This window comes from Pelobates fuscus, chromosome 8 (genome assembly GCF_036172605.1).
Source record: "Pelobates fuscus isolate aPelFus1 chromosome 8, aPelFus1.pri, whole genome shotgun sequence".
Lineage (NCBI taxonomy): Eukaryota > Metazoa > Chordata > Amphibia > Anura > Pelobatidae > Pelobates > Pelobates fuscus.
Window position 1 is genome coordinate 30,228,378 of NC_086324.1, and position 21,147 is coordinate 30,249,524.

The 21,147-nt window shown below is 41.9% G+C and overlaps 1 non-coding gene across 1 annotated transcript; it reads right to left on the minus strand.

Moving 5' to 3' along the window:
• Positions 1-16,455: 16,455 nt before the first annotated feature.
• On the minus strand, positions 16,456-16,527 carry TRNAA-CGC (transfer RNA alanine (anticodon CGC)). Its single transcript has one exon. It is a non-coding gene; the product is annotated as a tRNA-Ala (tRNA).
• Positions 16,528-21,147: the final 4,620 nt, after the last annotated feature.

The window sequence follows — 21,147 nt, forward strand, 5'->3', positions numbered from 1 at the left end:
ACAAATTCTTTTAAGTATCAGACACAAGTATCAGCGGAAATGCAATTTACCCGTTCAGTGAGTGAGTGCACTGGTGTATTGATTTGTAGCACATACATAAAAAAAAGATAACATATGGTGAAATTTTTTATGACTTTGTTTTTTGCTTACTTTATAAAATTAAGACAAAAAAAATGAGAGAATCCTCAGAGGACGCACTTCAAAGAGTGGATAATATTCGTCATGTCCGTTGGAGATACACTGTTAATGTGTAACGAATACAAAAAGTGAATCCTTTAACACTCCAAATAAACATAAGGCCAAGTTCGTCTTGTAGGTTGCCTCAATAAAACAACACAAAGCCAGAAATAAAAAATACACACACATATACAAATAAAGAACCTGTAAGATCACTACGTGTTAAGTAAAAAAAGCACTTACAGTAGTATTACTGGCCAAAAAACAGCCTTTGGTGAGAAGGTTAATAAATCGATGTCCATTAGTGATGTCCCGAAAAGTTCGCCGGGAACCGGCGGTCCGCCCCCTATTCGAAATCATTGAGTAAACTTTGACCCTGTACCTCACAGTCAGCAGACACATTCCAGCCAATCAGCAGCAGATCCTCCCTCCCAGACCCTCCCACCTCCATGACGAATAGGGGGCGGACCGAACATCGCGCGTGTTCGCGACCGCGAACACGCTATGTTCGCCAGCGAACGGTTCCCGGCGAACTGTTCTGGACATCACTAATGTCCATGTATACAGTATTTTCAGAGTAGCTGTAAATAAAATAAACCACATATAGGGTTACTATAGATGTAACTCCCAATCTATATTGGATATAAATTGAACTTACCGTGTGGAAATATTGCTCCTCTAACCCCAAACATCAGCATTTCTTCTAGGACAGATTCATTGCATGTAATATAAATAAAGAGACATAAATAGTGCATTATTGTAATTCACTATCAAATGTAATAAAGAGATTGCACTTCCAGGAAAAAGGATAAAACCAGGCACATCCAATGTACTCCAATAGCCAAAACTAGTTAGGGTATACTTGATGGAATATGGATTTGTTGCAAATAGTGCAAACACATTTTGTCTGGTGCTGGACGTCTTTACAGAGTGTGTAAATAAATAATGGCTTCCCACAGCTAGGCCCCCATTGGAAATATAGCAAAGGCAGAGATTATACATTTCCTTATAGTCATACCAATTCATACTAGCAATGGGTGCTGTGATTGGCTGAAGGCGGTCTACTAACATTGTCTTCTAATCACAGCTGCCCATTGCCACTCAGGCTAATGCTGCCTCATTAGCCCAAACAGTACAAAAGGATGGGCTGCTGGGGATTCTTGTTTAGCATTAAAACATTATATTAAATATAAATCTATATATATATATATATATATATATATATATATATATATATATAATGCAGTTATAGTGCCTGCAGTGTCCCTTTAATTCTAATGATATGTCCAGTTCCAGCCAGAAACACTGTAGTGCAGGAATTGCTGTTTAGGTCCTTGGCCCACCTATCGCTGGAGATTATAGGTTTTAAACTTACGTTTTCTCCCATGTCATGACTAACCCCAACTCCATGGCATTGGGTGGCTATTGCAAAAGCTGGGACAATCAGCATATCCTCATAGTGATGCATTGAATCAGAAGAACGTTGATGCTGCACACTGTATAGCACTGACACAGGTGGCATCTCTAGTGGCTGTCTGAGTGACTGTGACTGGATGTGTTTAGGGATCAACCGATTATCGGTCTGTCCGATATTATCAGCCGATATTCTGTATTTTCGGCAATATCGGTATCGACCAATAAAGATACCAATATTGCCGATCATGCAGACCAGGGCCGCCATCAAAGCACTGGGGGGCCTGCGTCGGTCTTGGGGGGCCCAGCACAGTCTTACTTAACGTCCCAGCAGCTCCCTTCAGCTTCCCTGTCTAACTCTCGCAAGTCCCGCAGTCGTTAGAGCGTTGCCACAGGTTACCATGGCAACTCTCCGCACGGCACACAGGTCGCGAGAGTTAGACAGGGGAGCAAATGGGAGCTGCTGGGAAGGTAAGTAAGAGTGTGCTGGGCCCCCCATGGAATGCCATATCCCCCTTCCCTTGCCATGTAAGAAGCAGGGAGGGGGGACTAAAACAAAATGTAAAAACATTTAATATTTTAATATTTTCTTTTTAAAAAAGTAAAAAAAATAACCCCCCCCCCCATTTTACACACATTACATACCTACACAAACACTCACTGCACAAACACACACAACATAAACACACACATACTGCATTCATTATATGCACACACTACACAAACACTCAGCATTCACTATACACACTACACACTGCATTCACTATACACACACTACACAAACACACACACTCTGCATTCATTATACACACACAGTACACAAACACACTACATTCACTATACACATTACACACTGCATTCACTATACACACGCTACACAAACACACACTCTGCATTCATTATACACACTACACAAACACACACTGCATTCACTATACACACTACACAAACACACACACTGCATCCACTACACAAACATCCACTGCATCCACTACACAAACACACACACACTACATTCACTAATCAAATACTGTCACTGCATCCACATATATGCTTGAAAACATAAAAAATTCTGACTGGCATTTATATTTTGTGCATTTACCTTAATATTATAAGATTTGTAAAAATAAATAAATAATAATAAACATGTTCAGTTAACAGTAGAGTTGTGTAGAAATATATTATTTTAAAAAAAAATGGTAAATGTACAAAATATTGGTATCGGTAAGTTATCGGCTATCGTCCTGAAAGTTAACAGATTATCGATATCGGCTCTAAAAAATCAATATTGGTCGATCCCTAGATGTATTACTAGGCAGCAATGTAAACTCTGCTGTTTCTCAGAAAAGGCAGTGTTTCCAGGCAGGGCTGGCGCCACCTGTAAGGCGACCTAGGCAGCCGCCTAGGGCGCAACTTAGCAGGGGGCGCCGGATCCCTGCACCTGGAATCACCGGTGCGTCTCCTCATGCTGCACCGCCTGAGCGCTTTAGCAAGCCCCAGGCAGCGCAGCACTGCTGTGTGGGGCAGCCGGATTTGAGTGACCAGCAGGAGGGAAGCGCAGAGTGCTCCCTCCTGCCGGTCTCTTAATGTAGCGTGGCCGAGCGGCGCGGAACGCGGGACAGGTACCTCTGTTTCCTGTACCCGGCCGCCGGCGGACTGACAGGAAGTGCTCACTTCCTTTCAGTCCGCCGGCGGCCGGGTACAGGAAACAGAGGTTCCTGTCCCGCGTTCCGCGCCGCCCGGCAACGCTACATTGGCAGGAGGGAAGAGGAAGAGGAGGGTAAGGACCACTGGGGGAGGAGGAGGAGGGGGGGACAAAGGAGCACTGGGGGAGGAGGGGGGGACTAAGGACCACTGGGGGAGGAGGGGGAGGGGACACTAAGGATCACTGGGGGAGGAGGGGGGGACTAAGGACCACTGGGGGAGGAGGGGGGGACCAAGGGCCACTATGGGAGGAGGGAGGGGGGCACTAAGGACCACTGAGGGAGGGGGGACACTAAGGACCACTGGGGAAGGAGGAGGGGGGGGAGAAAGGACCACTGGGGGAGGAGGAGGGGGGACTAAGGACCACTGGGGAGGGGGAAGGGGGGACACTAAGGATAACTGGGGAGGAGGAGGGGGGACAACAAAGGACCACTGGGGGAGGAGGGGGGGAACTAAGGACCACTGGGGGAGGAGGATGGGGGACTAAGGACCACTGGGGGAAAAGGGGGGGACTAAGGACCACTGGGGGAGGAATGGGGGGGGACACTAAGGATCACTAGGGGATGAGGGGGGGACTAAGGACCACTGGGGGAAGAGAGTGGGGACTAAGGACCACTAAGGGGGGAGGGGACTAAGGACCACTGGGGTAGGAGGGGTAGGGGACACTAAGGATCACTGGGCGAGGAGGGGGGGACACTAAGGACCACTGGGGGAGGAGGGGGGAGTAAGGACCACTGGGGAAGAGGGGGGGGAGTAAGGACCACTGAGGGAGGAGGGGGGAAGGTCCGCTAGGGGTTTGCCAGAGGGAGGACCACTAAGGGGGGAAGAGGGGAAGGACCACCAAAGGGGGGGGAGGGAGGACCACTGAGGGAGGGAGGACCACTAAGAGGGGGAGGGGGGAGTGAGAAGACCACCAAGGGGGGCTGCAGAGGGACAGGGGGCCAAGGGAGAACACTAAGGGACAGGAGGGAAGGGGAAATCACTAATTGACAGGAGGGGAGAGCACTATGAAATAAAAAAAAGAAAAAAATAAAGAGCTGCTCCCCTCTCAGTCCCTATCCTACCCCACAAACCCTCTCTTTTACACTACACACATAAACAATTCATTCCCCACCCCACACACACAGAAACATACAATGCATCCTTACACACAGACACACCCGAAACACACAATGCATCCCTTACGCTCACACAAACACTCATTCTCTTACACACAGAAACAAAATGTATCTCTTACACACTCAATGTACCCCTTACAGACACACACTGCATTCAATTACATACACAGAAACACACCTTGCATCCCTTACACACACACACACACCCAGAAACATACAATGCATTCCTTACACGCAAACACACACTGCATCCACTATACACACACTACATCCCTTACACAAATTGGTATCCCTATACACTACATTCTATAAGAAGACACACATTACATCCTCTACAATAACACATAAAACATCCCCTACACACATACACTCCACTACCTGTGAGAGAACTCAAGGGTGGGCCATGTAGGTGTATTTATGTGTGGGCATTGTAGGCATACTCACGGTCAAGCCCTGGGGGCCCAGACCTTGAGCTGTGTAAGGGGCCCCAAAAAATGGCGCTGCTTCCTGTTCTACACCAGACCTGTGGAGCCAGACTGAGCCCATCATCAGCCTATTGTCCTCATCTGGTGGTAAGTAGGCAATCCAATATATTATTAATGGCACTAATCTTTCATTTACCTCACATTAAATGGATACTATAGTCACCAGAAGCACTACAGCTTAATGTAGTGGTTCTGGTGTCTATAGACTGTGCCTGTAGGCTTTTTAATGTAAACACACTGTCTTTTCAGATAAAAGACACTTTGTGCAGACTGACGTTGGCCCATATGGCAGAGCATATGAGCGGGGCATTGTGATGTCACATGGTGGGCAGGACATATGGGGGGGCAGCAAATTATTTTTTGCCTAGGGTGGCAAAAATCCTTGCACCGGCCCTGTTTCCAGGGCTAACACTGCAAGAACAGGCTATAGACACCAGAACAACTACATTAAAGGATCACTATAGTGTCAGGAAAACAAACTCGTTTTCCTGACACTATGTCATCCTTGGGGACCCTCACCCTCAGGGTCCCCCTCCCGCTGGGCTGAAGGGGTTAAAACCCCTTCAGCCACTTACCTTAATCCAGCGCCGGGCTTCCTTGGCGCTGGTGACCTCTCCTCCCCCTCCGACTTCAGCTCCCAAGTGGAGCGGAATGCGACTGTGCGGCAAGAGCTGCGCACGCTGTCTAACAGTTCATAGGAAAGCATTTCTCAATGCTTTCCTATGGACGTTCTGCACGCTGGATGCGAATTTCGCATTCAGCGTCGCAGATGCGCCTCTAGCAGCTGTCAGGAAGACATCCACTAGAGGTTGGATTAATCCGGCTATGTAAACATAGCAGTTTCTCTGAAACTGCTATGTTTACATGTAAAGGATTAAAACCTGAGGGACCTGGCACCCAAACCACTTCATTGAGCTGAAGTGGTCTGAGTGACTATAGTGTCCCTTTAAGCTGTAGTGCTTCTGGATACTTTAGTGTCCCTTTAATCTTGTTCATGTGTTTTGCTGGTTTATGTACCCAATTTGCTCTGTTCTTGATTTGTTCTATCTCATAATCCCGGCTGGTTACATGCTATCCGTAACAAGAAATTCTGCATTCTGATTGAAACTGAACTGTTGGCTCAACCGTTTTATTTATACTTTTTTCTCACCCATCTTAATGTATGTTACAATAGTTGTACTTAAGCCTTTAACCTAATTTTAGAAAACTTGTAGAAAATATTTAAAAATGCGGGATACCATGAAATATTTTCCCACTCCATCAAATTGATATAAAAGATTAATTTTATTTCCTCGGTAGTGAATAATACAATTACTATTATATCTTCAATGTATGTGCTAGCTATGCACCCTGTTTATAATTAATAAATGGCATATGTTTTATAGTGAAATTAACTCACTAGACAAAGGACTAAAATACACTGACTGAAATAACAATTAAAGGACCACTATAGTGTCAGGAAAACTATTGTGCCCTGAAGGTGCCCCCACCCTCAGGGTCCCCCTTCCGTGGCGCTGAAGGGGTTAAAACCCCTTCAGCAGCTTATTTTAATCCAGCGCCGGGCTCCCTCGGCGCTAGTGACCTCTCCTCCCCGTCCAACGTCAGCTCCCCCGTCCGACATCACTGGAGCCGAATGCGCATGCGCATTCAAAGTGTCCATAGGAAAGCATTTCTCAATGCTTTCCTATGGATGCTCTGCGCGATGGGTTAAAACCTGAGGGACCTGGCACCCAGACCACTTCATTGAGCTGACTATTGTGTCCCTTTAAAATGTATATAGCAAGCAAACATTTAGAGAAGTGTAGATAAGAAATAAAAGATACTGTAACGTCTGCATTTTAAAGCAATAGAAATCTGACCTAAGTTTATATTTATCTGTTGATTTTCTGCTTGAATTCTGATTCTGTTTTGTATTTTTCTTTCCATGTTCGACATTTCTTCATAAAAATAAAAATAAAACAATTTTCCAAAACTTTGCTTAAACTATATAAACTTTCTTCAGTGTAATATGTCATACAGCTGCCTATTTTAAGTTTTAGAAATCATTTAATCACTCATACCATCTAGCTATTTCTTTCATCGAGGCGTGATGTTTTTCTGCTGATGTTTCAAAGTGATTACATTATTAGTTCAGGAAGTAAAAAGTTTCTAAATTCTGTACATTTTTCCGGTGTCTGCAGACAAATATTGCAGTGTCCCTAGAGGGCATGTGTTGGGTCCAGGGCCTTAAGGCACAGACAGGTTCCTTTGGGCACCCCAGCAGGAGGGGGAGGGGGGAGAGAATTTTGTACAAATATACTACTCACACCCATAAAAAAATGTGAGCTGATTTACACATAACTTATTGCCGAATTGGAAATTTATTTAAAAAAAACTATTCCCTGGTGGGCTGTGGTGGAGCGTATAAGCCCAGCTACTCCTGGTGCAGATCATATTTATCACACATGTCACACACAGCCAACACAGATTACACACAGCTAACACACGTGACATAAATACATCAAACAAAGAGTGAAGTGAGCTCCCAATATTTATTGGAGAAGGGTGTATTGGATACAGAGAACAAAACATCCCCCTCACCTCCGCAGCCCGGCAAAGGTCGTCTCCGGAACAATATTAATATTTTTAAAACATGCTTTATTGTTATGGATTTTGTATATTACATGAGTCATGACGTTTTTCATTTATTTATTTATTAAAAATATTATTATATTTAAGTTATTCTACACCAGGTGTGCCCCAATGATTGCCTGGTTTCTGGCACACTGGGGGCTATTGAATGACTAACAGACACACGAACACTTAGCGCAGCGCCAAGACATGCAGGTCTGAGGCTTCAGCTGTGATTTATATCTGCTATCATTAATCCTGTCCCCTTCCTGTTACTGATATGCCAGGGGAAGGACCGAGGGAGAGATACAGTGTTTCTCAGACTTTCATCTCACTTGTGAGTAAGGGGAGAAAGCTTACACTGTACTATACTTGTAGGTCCTCCTTGTACTTGTAGGTCCTCCCCCATTGTGATTTATGGCCCCCACCCACCGCGCAGGGGTGGGGGCCGGGGGGGAGGACAGTAGGTCCTCCCCCCATTGTGATTTATGGCCCCACCCACCGCGCAGGGGTGGGGGCCGGGGGGGAGGACAGTAGGTCCTCCCCTCATTATTTTTATGGCCCCCACCCACCGCGCAGGGGTGGGGGCGGGGGAGGACAGTAGGTCCTCCCCCCATTGTGATTTATGGCCCCCACCCACTGTGCAGGGGTAGGGGCGAGGGGGAGGACAGTAGGTCCCCCCCTCATTATTTTTATGGCCCCCACCCACTACGCAGGGGTGGGGGCAGGGGGAGGACAGTAGGTCCCCCCCAGTGTGTATCAGGGTCCCTGAGGACAGGTGTCAATCCATATCTGCCAAGTGACCCTATGTAGGGGGAACAGTCCCTTTTCTGCTCTGTGTCAGTGTGTATCAGGGATCCTTAGGATAGGTGTCAATCCATATCTGCCAAGTGACCCTATGTAGGGGGAACAGTCCCTATTCTGCTCTGTGTCAGTGTGTATCAGGGATCCTTATGATAGGTGTCAATCCATATCTGCCAAGTGACCCTATGTAGGGGGAACAATACCCATTCTGCTCTGTGTCAGTGTGTATCAGGGATCCTTAGGATAGGTGTCAATCCATATCTGCCAAGTGACCCTATGTAGGGGGAACAGTCCCTATTCTGCTCTGTGTCAGTGTGTATCAGGGATCCTTAGGATAGGTGTCAATCCATATCTGCCAAGTGACCCTATGTAGGGGGAACAGTCCCTATTCTGCTCTGTGTCAGTGTGTATCTGGGATCCTTAGGATAGGTGTCAATCCATATCTGCCAAGTGACCCTATGTAGGGGGAACAGTCCCTATTCTGCTCTGTGTCAGTGTGTATCAGGGATCCTTAGGATAGGTGTCAATCCATATCTGCCAAGTGACCCTATGTAGGGGGAACAGTCCCTATTCTGCTCTGTGTTAGTGTTTGGGGGGAGTATCTGCAGTAATACAGAGTGTCTGGAGGGAGTATCTGCAGTAACACAGGGTGTCTGGGGGGAGTATCTGCAGTAACACAGGGTGTCTGGAGGGAGTATCTGCAGTAACACAGAGTGTCTGGAGGGAGTATCTGCAGTAACACAGGGTGTCTGGAGGGAGTATCTGCTGTAACACAGAGTGTCTGGAGGGAGTATCTGCAGTAACACAGGGTGTCTGGGGGGAGTATCTGCAGTAACACAGGTGTCTGGAGGGAGTATCTGCAGTAAGACAGAGTGTCTGGGGGGAGTATCTGCTGTAACACAGAGTGTCTGGAGGGAGTATCTGCAGTAACACAGGGTGTCTGGGGGGAGTATCTGCAGTAACACAGGGTGTCTGGGGGGAGTATCTGCAGTAACACAGAGTGTCTGGAGTGAGTATCTGCAGTAATACAGAGTGTCTAGAGGGAGTATCTGCAGTAATACAGAGTGTCTGGAAGGAGTATCTGCAGTAATACAGAGTGTCTGGAGCGAGTATCTGCAGTAACACAAGGTGTCTGAGGGAGTATCTGCAGTAACACAGAGTGTCTGGAGGGAGTATCTGCAGTAACACAGAGTGTCTGGGGGGAGTATCTGCAGTAATACAGAGTGTCTGAGGGGAGTATCTGCTTGTAACATTTATATACACTGAAAAAAATAATAATAAATTGAAAAAATAAAATAAAATGGTTGCAGCTTCCGAATTAATCTAAAATGGATGCTGTCCAGTAGGTGGGAGGGTCTGCTAGGGAGGGTGTACTGCTGATTGGCTGGAATGTGTCTGCTGACTGTGAGGTACAGGGTCAAAGTTTACTCAATGATAAAGAATAGGGGGGGACCGAACATCGCATGTGTTCGCCCACGGTGGCGAACGCAAACATGCTATGTTCGCCAGGAACTATTCGCCAGCGAACCGTTCGGGACATCACTAGTGCCAATTACCAACTCTGTAACAATATAAAAAATAGTTATTTATTAAAGTGAATTCAAACTGAATTTAACATTTAGGATTAAAGCAGCTGAAAAGGATTAAATCTCTAAGTCAACTATGCTCTCAGTTCGGCTACTCGGGTCTTAACTTTGAAATTCACTTTGAATTCACACTTTAGTCAATAATCATGAATGTTTAGAATTCAGTTATTTTGGCCTACAATTTGCTGTCCCACTGTCAATTACCCCAAAGTATTGGCTTAGTGAATAAACCCCCTTTTGCGTAGACTTACCTGTGCCAGCACCGTGTTGTCATTGCATCCCAAATGCTGTCTGAGATTACTGCCTTGTGACAGCTTAATATAAGTAATCAGTACATCATGGCTCAGCGGAGACCTAGTGATGCAGATATTTTTACTTAGGCACTGCAGCTGAAAACTCCAATCAATAGAATGAGTGAATTGTTGTAATAGGTAAAGTACGTTCCCAGTCAACAGCTTTCAAAATGTAGCGTCCAATACAAACTCATTGGGAATTCAATAATGAATTGTGCCCAGGGGGTCAATTTGCAAACTTAATTAATGCTGCAAAAAATCATCATCCACCAAATCTCCTCTCCATTCATCACAGTGTGTATGAAAAGAATGCAAATGTGGCTTATTAAATGGCATTTTATTCTTGACCCTTTGAGTGCCAAACATATGTGTCAAGCCTTACAGCTATCCTGCAAACACCAAGTTAACCCCTTAATGACACAACTTCTGGAATAAAAGAGAATCATGACAGAATATTTCCGTCATCTGTCCTTAACCCCTTAAGGACACATGACATGTGTGCCATGTCATGATTCTCTTTTATTCCAGAAGTTTGGTCCTTAAGGGGTTAAGGGGTTAAAGGAACACTATGGCATTAGGAATACAAATGTGCATTCCTAATGCTATAATTCCCTAGTCATTGTTTTGGTGAGCGGCCCCCCGCCAACAAGGTTAAAACGTTGATTTTACTTAACTTTATCTCCTTGCAGCTTCAGTCTCTTAGGGGAAGCTCCGCCTCTTGGGAAACTTTAAGAGGGAAGTCCGCAAACACAGCAAAATGCAGAGACCATATGATAGAAATAGTGGATTTCTACTCCACTATTGTGGCAGAAACGGCTTAAACTTTGAGATGAAATGGGGTCAGTGCCTATCGTGTTCTGTTAAATAGTCTGCTTTGTAATATGGCACAAGATTCTGAATGGCATCATGTTATCAATCTAAATTAAATATTAGAACACTCATTAAACGATTTATTAAGAAATCTGTTAGGAAATCTTTAGTAGATCTGCAACGTGTTTTTCTTTTTCCAGTTTTCAATTTGAGCTATTTTGACCTAACGTTTGTAATTCCGTTGCCAAATCAGCAGCATCAGTGCTGTTATTGTGAAGTGAAACTGTTTAGAAACAAAAGCTCAGTTACGAAGTGGTAGGCCACAAACGTTCAACAAAAGGCACATCACGTACTAAACAGAGCAAAAACCAGGAACCTAAACATTTTTTCCAACACTATAGTGTTCTTCAAAAATGTCTAAAGTCCTACATTGCTAGCTAGGCCTGAAAATGTACTAGTCACTACAAACCCGGAGGGACCATGGGTGAATTTCTACTTGTCAGGACTAACTTTTCATTTGTCCATGGCTATCGAAGAGTGGAAATCATGATCCTTGAATAGATTTTAAGAGGATCTACTTCATTTTCTCCAATGTCCTCCAATGCAAAGTGATTTTCTGTCTGTTTGTTAACATTACAGATACTTGCAGTTATAAACATGTGATCACTTGTCAGTGTGAACGCTTGGTGGAGGAACAATAATGGCATTGAGCTAGTTCTCAAGGATTGATCATGGTTCTCTGGATACATTGAAATGACCACTGAAGCAGGCTATGATAATCAATACAAATGTGTGTATTAAACTTTGTGACTCCAATTTGCGAAGGCCTTCTCATTTCACCATGATGCTATGAACAACTATGGTTCCATACGGAAATGGTTTGTCAATATCTGTGTCTGGTTCAAAGGAAAGGAAAATTAGACATTCTCCAAGGCCGAAGAGGGTGCCCTGCTGCTTTATAGCCTGGCAAGTAAATCAAGTGGATAACTAGCATGATCTTTGACAATGGGCAGAGCTTAAGCAAAGTTCCATTCCAGTTGATAAACTAATTTACCCACAAAAAGAATGCCACAGACGGGAAAACTGCAGCTATCATGGACAGAGGAGAACAAAATGGCGGTGCCTGGATAATGAGGAAGAAAATACAATAAATATAAATACAAGCAAGTAATTCATGTGGGGTAGGAGTATAATCATTGCGATGCAAGGGGCCGAAAGAAAGGGCAACTGAAAGAAAAAAAACATAACTACTTCAATAGGACTGTGGTAGGATGTGATGAAAGCTCTCATAAGGACATGTGGGAACTCTATGCAGTGGTGTAATTTTGGATTTGTGCTGCCCTAGGCACAACTAAATTCGGGCAACCTCAAAATCTAAATTTGCCCCTCCAATTCATGTCAAGGCCATTTTTTTGACTGCCAGACACATGCCCTCATTGATACATGCACTGATATACACTCACTGACAGATACACAGTCATCGGTACACACATACAGTCATTGGCACACACTGTTTACCCAACACACACTTTCACTGACAGACACACACTGACACACCCACTCACTGACAGGCACACACTCTCAGATACACATAAAATGACATACACACACTGACAGCTACACTCACAGGCACACCCATTCTCACTCACAGACACACACTGACAGCTATACTCACTCACTCACTCACTCACAGTAAGGTGAACAGCCCCAGAACACAAGGCAAGAAAGGCATTTGTCTGGGATCTTGGGATGGCATTTCTTGGCACCCCTGACTCTATGCACAGTGGTATTGAGTATGTGAGTAGTGGTGCAGTTGTGATTGTAGGCTTAAATTTGACACCTGTCAAATAGGTTATCAACTCACCCAAGCAGCCAGGTCCCTGTTTTATTTGGACAGGATATAGTTAATGCACATAAGGAGGAGAAAACTGGATCCCCGCTGGGAAAACAAAAATGCTATTTTTCTTGAAGTTCACATATATTAACAAAAATATATAATGTGCCATGCAGTTTAGTTCTTTTTTTGTCCTGAATTTACCATTACTCCAATAATGCGAGAAAAAAAAAATTAAAGGGCAATTTATTATTGGAGGGAAATGTCTTTACTATATTTTTTTTCTTTGCAGTTGTAAAAATTGGGATTAAATGTCAGATTGAAAAAGTTCATGAGAGTTTACCATTATCTGCACTTTGTAAGAATAAGCATTAATTTTCATACAAATGATAAAACTTCTGCACATCATCATCTTTCCCGGTTTTACAATGAAATACAATAAACCTTTTCCCTTTGCTAACCTAAATCAGGCACAAATCATTTGGCAAAACACAGCTTTAACTCACCTACATTCCGAAAAGGCTATGTCAAGATTTGCATGTTTTTTAACGATTTTTATTGCAGTTAGGGTTATTATCAGCAGCTAGTGTTTTAAGACAATTGGCGTGCTCCTTCTCTGAACAGAAGCACTAAAAAGCATAACAATGTGTCTATTAGTGATAGTGTAAACTAGAAGGAAAGTTTCTCTCTAATGAAATAAAATAGGAATATAATCAGCAATTAGATTTCCGTCGGACTTAAAGGAACACTGCAAACACCATAACGACCAGGGCCGGATTAACATAGGGGCTGATGGAACTGCAGCTCCAGACCCATGCCCATAGAATAGGCCCATTGATTTAAAAAAAAAAAATATATATATATACTTTTTTTTTTTTTACACACAAATTAGGGTTGCCACTTGATATATGAGACTGCCTGGCCGTGCTGGTATTGCAGTAATACCGGCAATACAAATGCAGGTATTTTTCACAGTATAAACAGAGATTACTCTGCAATGCCAGCACCGGCCAGTAGGGGTCGCTGTGTGTGTCTGTGTGTGTGGAGAGAGGCAGGGGTAGGAAGTTACAGCGTATCCCTACCTCTCTCTATTCACTGATCCGCAGGGGAGCAGCTACACAGCAGAGAGAGTCCAGACAGCAGCTCCCAGCCTGCAGAGACAGCCTACAGTTTAGGTAAGTGAGGGATGGGGGGAGACATGGGGACAGTGGGAGACCAAGGGACACTGAGACTCTAGGTAACACTTGGCGACATGGGGAGACTGGGAAACCTGGGGACACTGGGAGACTTGTGGAAACTAGGAGACATGGGGACACTGAGATACGGAGGGGCACTGTGAGACATGGAGACACTGTAAGACATTGAAACGCTGGGAGACACTGAGACACTGGGAGACATGGGACACTGAGACACTAGGGAAGCAAGCAGTGTCCCCATGTCTCCCAGTGTCCCCGTGTCTCAGTGTCCCTTGTGTCTCAGTGCCCCCTTGTCTGTGCTCACAAGTGCCCCATGTCTCCCACTGTCCCCTCCGTGTCCCCTTTCAGCAGTTTTGGTTACACACCCTTTTGCCCTGCCCTGACTTTCCGCTTCACTGCTTTTAGGGGGTATTCATTTACTTGAAAGATGAAAAAATAAATTAGAGGGAGAGATTAACATAGGGTATGTGTTTTCTCATAGTTGCATCCTGTAAGTTTCCCTCGAGCACCATCTTTATCGATACATGACACTTGGGATGTATGACTGTTTTTTTAATTGTTTTTGGTCAATAAGATTCTGTAATTAGGCCTATCGTAATTGTCAGCACCAGGCCCACTGGGCTCTTAATCTAGCCCTGATAACAACTATATGCACTGTAATCATTATGGGTGTCAGAAATGCCCTGGCAACTCCCATTGCAAGTAGTCAAACTATTTAAGAACGGATTGACTTCTTACACAGGGTCTATCGGGAGCCACTCCCTGCTTCCATTATAGCTCCATGAGGACCAGAGTTAAGCCCAGCAGTGATCAGCCAATGAGCTAGCCCTACACTATAGGACTTAGCGTAGGGTAGATAATGGAAGTTCCCAACAGGATTGAGAAGTCAAATACTTCTGTAACAATTTGACTACTTACAGTAGTGTAGTAGTGTAGCACCAAGGCACTCTTGGCACCATAACCATTACAGGATGCTTAAGTGGTTTATTGTTTTTGGAGTGTTTCTTAAGGAACCACCATAACCACTACCGCCCACGCTATCTGTTATTGAACCAGGGATCCCCTGGCTTGTCCAATTAATACTAAAGTACCAAAGGAAGCCAGGCCCCTCGGAGCATAGGTGGTCCAGGTAAGTGTCCAGGTAAGTGTAAAACTCACTGTGGGATAGTGCCAGGAGAATCGTAGTAATACGCTACTGGAAAACAAGATTCAGGTCTGATTGTAAATAAGGGATTTATTTGTAGGCCTCACTGCTTTTTGGCAGCCCTCCTCTACTTTATAATGATAATGCAGGACTAAGTGAGCATTCATGTGATGAGAGTTTTATGGATGGGGATACATGTATGTGACGCGAGTTGTATGTGTGGAGCTGCATGCATACATATCACAGATGCACACGTGCACAAAAGCACACATTATAACACTTATATTCAGCTACAAATATAACTGTATGTGTGTGTGCCCAATAGATGATGTGTATTGCTGTGCATTTGTGTAATCGGATTTGCATGTGATTAAGTAATATAGTTCCAGTGAGTTATTTGTAGTTAATTTGTTTTGTGTGTGTGTGTGTATGTGTGTTTAATAGGTGATTTTTATTGCTGTATGTGAGTGATGGGAAATGTTTCCTTGGGACCCTGGGGGTCCAGCAGTATAACATTTTAGTCACGCAGCTCTTAATCTTTCTCTTATGACATCACATGATGTCATAACTCTTTACATTGTATCATAAAGCATTCACATGGCCACTATTGCGCACCGAAGCTGAAATACCCCTCACAGTTTAGAGGAAACAAAGCACTTTATACCCTAAATGCAGAATCCAGGTGAAATGAAAAAATATTGGCGAAATTTAGGATAAACTGTGACTATGCCGAGATGGAGAATGTTTCCATAACAGCTAGTTCTGGAGCCAAAAAATTGGTTAGTTTCCTTATTCACAAAAATTAGTTGTTTAGTAAATAAACCATATATATTATTTACCGCAACAAGGCAGTTTGGTTACAAAATCCACTGTCATAAATGTTTTAAATTATTATTAAACGTTCTATAAAGGAAATAGAACATGGGATCAGGCCCTGTAATGTGGGATGAACTGTGATCTTTTTAGATAAAGAAGTCTGGTAAAATAATAATAATAATAATAATAATAATAATAATAATAATCAGTGCCAGGTTATGGTGCTGTGCCTGGGAGGGTCTGCCAAACCCACATTACACTTATTAATAATCATACAGTAATAAAAATGATATTAATAGTAATGATAAACTCCCAATAATGTGTGTGGAATAAGAATGAATAAATCAGATAAACAGTAACTTATTGAGAAGAGAGAAAGTTTGTGTTGAATGGTTTCTGATTCTGATTTCTATGTTATTCAGTGTTGTTTCAATGCTGAGTAAAAAAAAAAAAAAAACCTTTTGCTGGAGATGCCGGGGATTGAACCCGGGACCTCACACATGCGAAGCGCGCGCTCTACCACTGAGCTACATCCCCCAGCTGACACCCGGAACCGCTGGATCATGATAGATAGGATCTGAACGTTCTATTCAGAATGGTAATAGTAACAATGTATCATTGCTTGATCTATAAACATTCTGCGAATGAAACCCATCACCAGCCGTCATTGCAATGCTCTCAGTAGGGCGTACTATAGACACGGCCGCGTACGGCAAGGGAATATATCGGCATGCCGATATATTACATAGGAACACAGGTTAACCCTGTCAGTACCCTTACATATGTTTCTGTACACATTGTTAGTAACATTCTAACAGTCCTGCAGAACTTTAGAAACCGTTTCTGTTAATTTGTGCTTTTATAAAACTTTTAGAATGTTAGATTATTATGGGTGTGTGATATTAAATAATATTTATATATGAAAAAAAAAAAAAAAAATACAGTTGCATTGGCCGGGAATCGAACCCGGGCCTCCCGCGTGGCAGGCGAGAATTCTACCACTGAACCACCAATGCTCACATGTGAATCCGTTTCTTATATGTTGTTATAGTCTTTACAGGAGTGAATTAAAATAAAGATAGTTCACTTTTTTTCATTTAAAGCTTAACCCCTTAAGGACTGGACTTTTTTTGCGATGTTGTACATTTGCGACCAGGCATCTTTTTACACTTTTGTGGTGTTTGTGTTTAGCTGTAATTTTCCGCTCTCTCATTTACTGTTCCTATACAAATTATATATTGTTTTTTTCAGGACAAAAGGGGCTTTCTTTACATACCATTATTTATATAATCTCATGTAATTTAATTTTAAAAAAATGAAAAAATATGATGAAAAATTGAAAAAAATACATGTTTTTTGACTTTTATGTGAAAAATCTTTTACTCATCTACAAAAGCGAATGAAAAAAACTGCTAAATAGATTCAAAATTTTGTCCTGAGTTTAAAAATACCCAGTGTTTACATGCTTTTTGCTATTTTTTTGCATGTTATAGGGCTATAAGTACAAGTAGGATATTGCGGTTTCAAAACATACATTTTTAAAATGTATCAATAGTGACATTGTAACACTATTATCTGTCATAAATCGCTGAATAACACCCCACATGTACATATTTTTTTTAAAGTAGACAACCCAGGGTATTCAATATGGGGTATGTCCAGACTTTTTTAGTAGCCACTTAGTCGCAAACACTGGCCAAAGTTAGCGTTCATATTTGTTTGTGTGTGAAAAAAGTAAAAAACTAAATTGAACGCTAATTTTGGCCAGTGTTTGTGACCAAGTGGTTACTAAAAAAGACTGGACATACCCCATTTGCAATACCTTGGGTTGTCTTCTTTCGCAAATGGTATGCCATCATGGGGGTAATTCTCATTCCTGGGCTACCATACGCTCTCAAAGGCAACGTAACCAACCTGGCCATTTTCAATGCAAAAATATTTGACCCATATATTTGACCCTGTAACTTTCAAAAACGCTATAAAACCTGTACATAGGGGGTACTGTTATACTCAGGAGACTTTGCTGAACACAAATATTAGTGTTTCAAAACTGGAAAATGTATCACAACAATTATATCATCAGTAAACGTGCTGTTTATGTGTGAAAAATGCAAAAAAAGTCACTTTCACTGACAATATCATCGCTGTGATATGTTTTACTGTTTTGAATCACTAATATTTGTGTTCAGCAAAGTCTCCCGAGTAAAACAGTACCCCCCATGTACAGGTTTTAGGGTGTCGTAGAACGTTACAGGGTAAAATACAGTGCTAGCAAATTAAATTCTCTAGACTTTCGGCCTGGGTTGGCAGGCAGGTCCCTTAAATTGCAATCAATAAAATAATTTAATTATGTAAAAATATTACATAAATACGCACGTAGAATTTAAATATATGTGCATATTTATATATTTGAAGTCTACGTGTATATTTATATAATTATTTATGTCATTTTGTATATGGACATATGAATAGTTCGTATTCTTTTTATTTATTTATATATACATAAATATATATACAATTTCATTCTAAGTGTATTTTGATATAAATATATATATATTAATATCAAAATACAGTTAGAATAACATTTCGTATAGATATATAATTTTTTTTTAATTTTTATTATTATTTTTAATTTTTTTAATTTAATTTAAATTATTTATTATTCGTATTGTATAATAATATATATATACAATATATATATAGTTATTATATATATTATATATATACGTGTGTAAATTAATTATAAGTGTATTTTTATATTAATATATGTACATATTAATATAAAAATACACTTAGCATGACATTATATATATATGATATATAGACATATATTATATAGGTATAATATATGTCTATATATTATATATATACACATATATAATAATATTTTTTTTTTATTAACTATAACTTTAATTTTTTTTTATGATTTTACATTTGCAGGGAGACTGCCTGTCAGCACAGACAGTCCCCCTGCAGGCAGAGACTAGGACACCTATTGTGACCATGTGGTCGCCCTGTTGGGCGATCACATGGCCACAGGGGTCCTAATCCGCCATGGGGAGACTGTCTGGGCTGCAGGCAGTCTCCCCACAACGGGAGCACCGCCGATCGCCGCCGGGGGAACGACGGCGATCGGGTAAGTACATTTTAAATTTAGGACGGTTCAGGACCGTCGTCGGTCGGCAACGCAAAAATGCCGATGACGGTCCTGAACCGTCTTGCGTCCTTAAGGGGTTAATTCAATGATAGAGTTATTGCTATTAATAATTAGCATTGATGCCAAATAATTTGAGGGGACACCAAGCACAATATAACTCCTCACGAGCAAAGTTGGAAAAATTTCTGTTGCACCTTACCTTACTTTGGGAAGCCCGCCTTGGGTGAAGAAACTCCAAAAATATCTTGTTTCCCAGAATTCCCAGTTTCACGTAAAATAAGCACAGGAATCATATTTCAGACTTCACCTTACATTTCTGCAGGTACCCTTAGCAATGAATGCTGCTTTAAACTTGTTCTTTATTTTTTTTTATTTTTTTAAAATCTAACCATGGGTTGTGATCCAAAAGAATCAATGACAAAAACCGAGCCACGGACCCTGCAGTTTAGCCCATAGTTTATCGTTTACATATGTGTGCAATAAGAGTGTAATGTTTGGCATGTGTTTAAATCAAGAAGTAACCAGGAAGGCTAGGGATTCCAGATGGGGTCTTGTGACATTTTGACATTTAGAAGGCCTTGCACGCTATCGCTGTTTGGATGTAAAAAAATAGCACACAGCAGCGATGACTAAAATTGACCAACAATAAAATTAAAACATTACTCATGGACAGCATATAACATAACAGAATTCCACAGGAGAATATATATGTTATTTGTGTTTTTTTTTTTTTTTTTTTACTATATGTATTATAATTGTAGAAGCTATCGCTTAAAAGTTCCCTTTTACATATGTCCCTCACATTACGTAATTAACCAGCAACATTTTCCATGGCCAAATATATAAGGAGGAAGGTCAACGTTGTGCAAGAGTTGATTTAAGTAATGAGCTATAAGTGCTATCTATGCTGTGGTTTGGGATTTCATGTTATACGATCTTCCCATATGACAGGATTTCCTAATATGTATGGCAAGGAAGGTATTTTTTGTGTGATAAGTACTCATCCATGCCAGTGGGCAATACGTGAAGTTCAAATGAACAGGTCCTTTCAATATTGTCCTTAGGAATTATAAAATATGTCTAACCTCAGTTAGTCTGTTAAGAAAATTTGAAACATAATGGAATATTATTATTACACAATTATTTTATTTAGTCTATTTTACTACCGACATAACATCCTTAGGAGGGTATTCACCAATCTGTAAATTAATAGATCAGTACATTGAGAAATTCAAGATTATGTCCGTAAGAGCAAATGGAAAAGAAAAGTCTCCAAATGAGCTGTTCTGGCCTCGTTTTGCAATTCAGAGTGATTCATAATATACTGTTTAGTAAGTAAATCCATGTGTTAATTCATGTTATAGGGGTATTGTGGAAAAAAAGGGCAAGACCATGGCATGGCAAGTCCCTGGAAAACCACTAGTTCCAATAAATAAATTATATAATAATTAATATACAACATAAGAATTTCTTTAAAAGATCAAAAGAAAAACTTATTAAAAGGCACATGCTACAATGATGGTACACAGCTTTTCTGTAAAGGGGGAATTGGCAGGAATTCTAAGTGAGATTTTTTTTCACATCAGGTATTAAAGGACCACTATAGGCACCCAGACCACTTCAGCTTAATGAAATGGTCTGGCTGCCAGGTCCCTCTGGGATCAACCCTTTCTGCTGTTAAAATAGAATTTTCAGAGAAACTGCTATGTTTACTTTAGGGTTAATCCAGCCTCTAGTGGCTGTCTCATTGACAGCCTCTAGAGGCGCTTTCGCGCTTCTCACTGTGATTTTCACAGTGAGAAGACGCCAGCGTCCATAGGAAAGCATTGAGAAAGGTAAGGGATTAACCCCTTCCTCACCCTAGAGCCCGGCGGGAGGGGGGCCCCGAGGGTGAGGGGGACCCAAGGACCCTATAGAGCCAGGAAAACGAGTATGTTTTCCTGGCACTATAGTGGTCCTTTAACCCCTTCAGGACCGCTGACGGTTCAGGACCGTCAGCG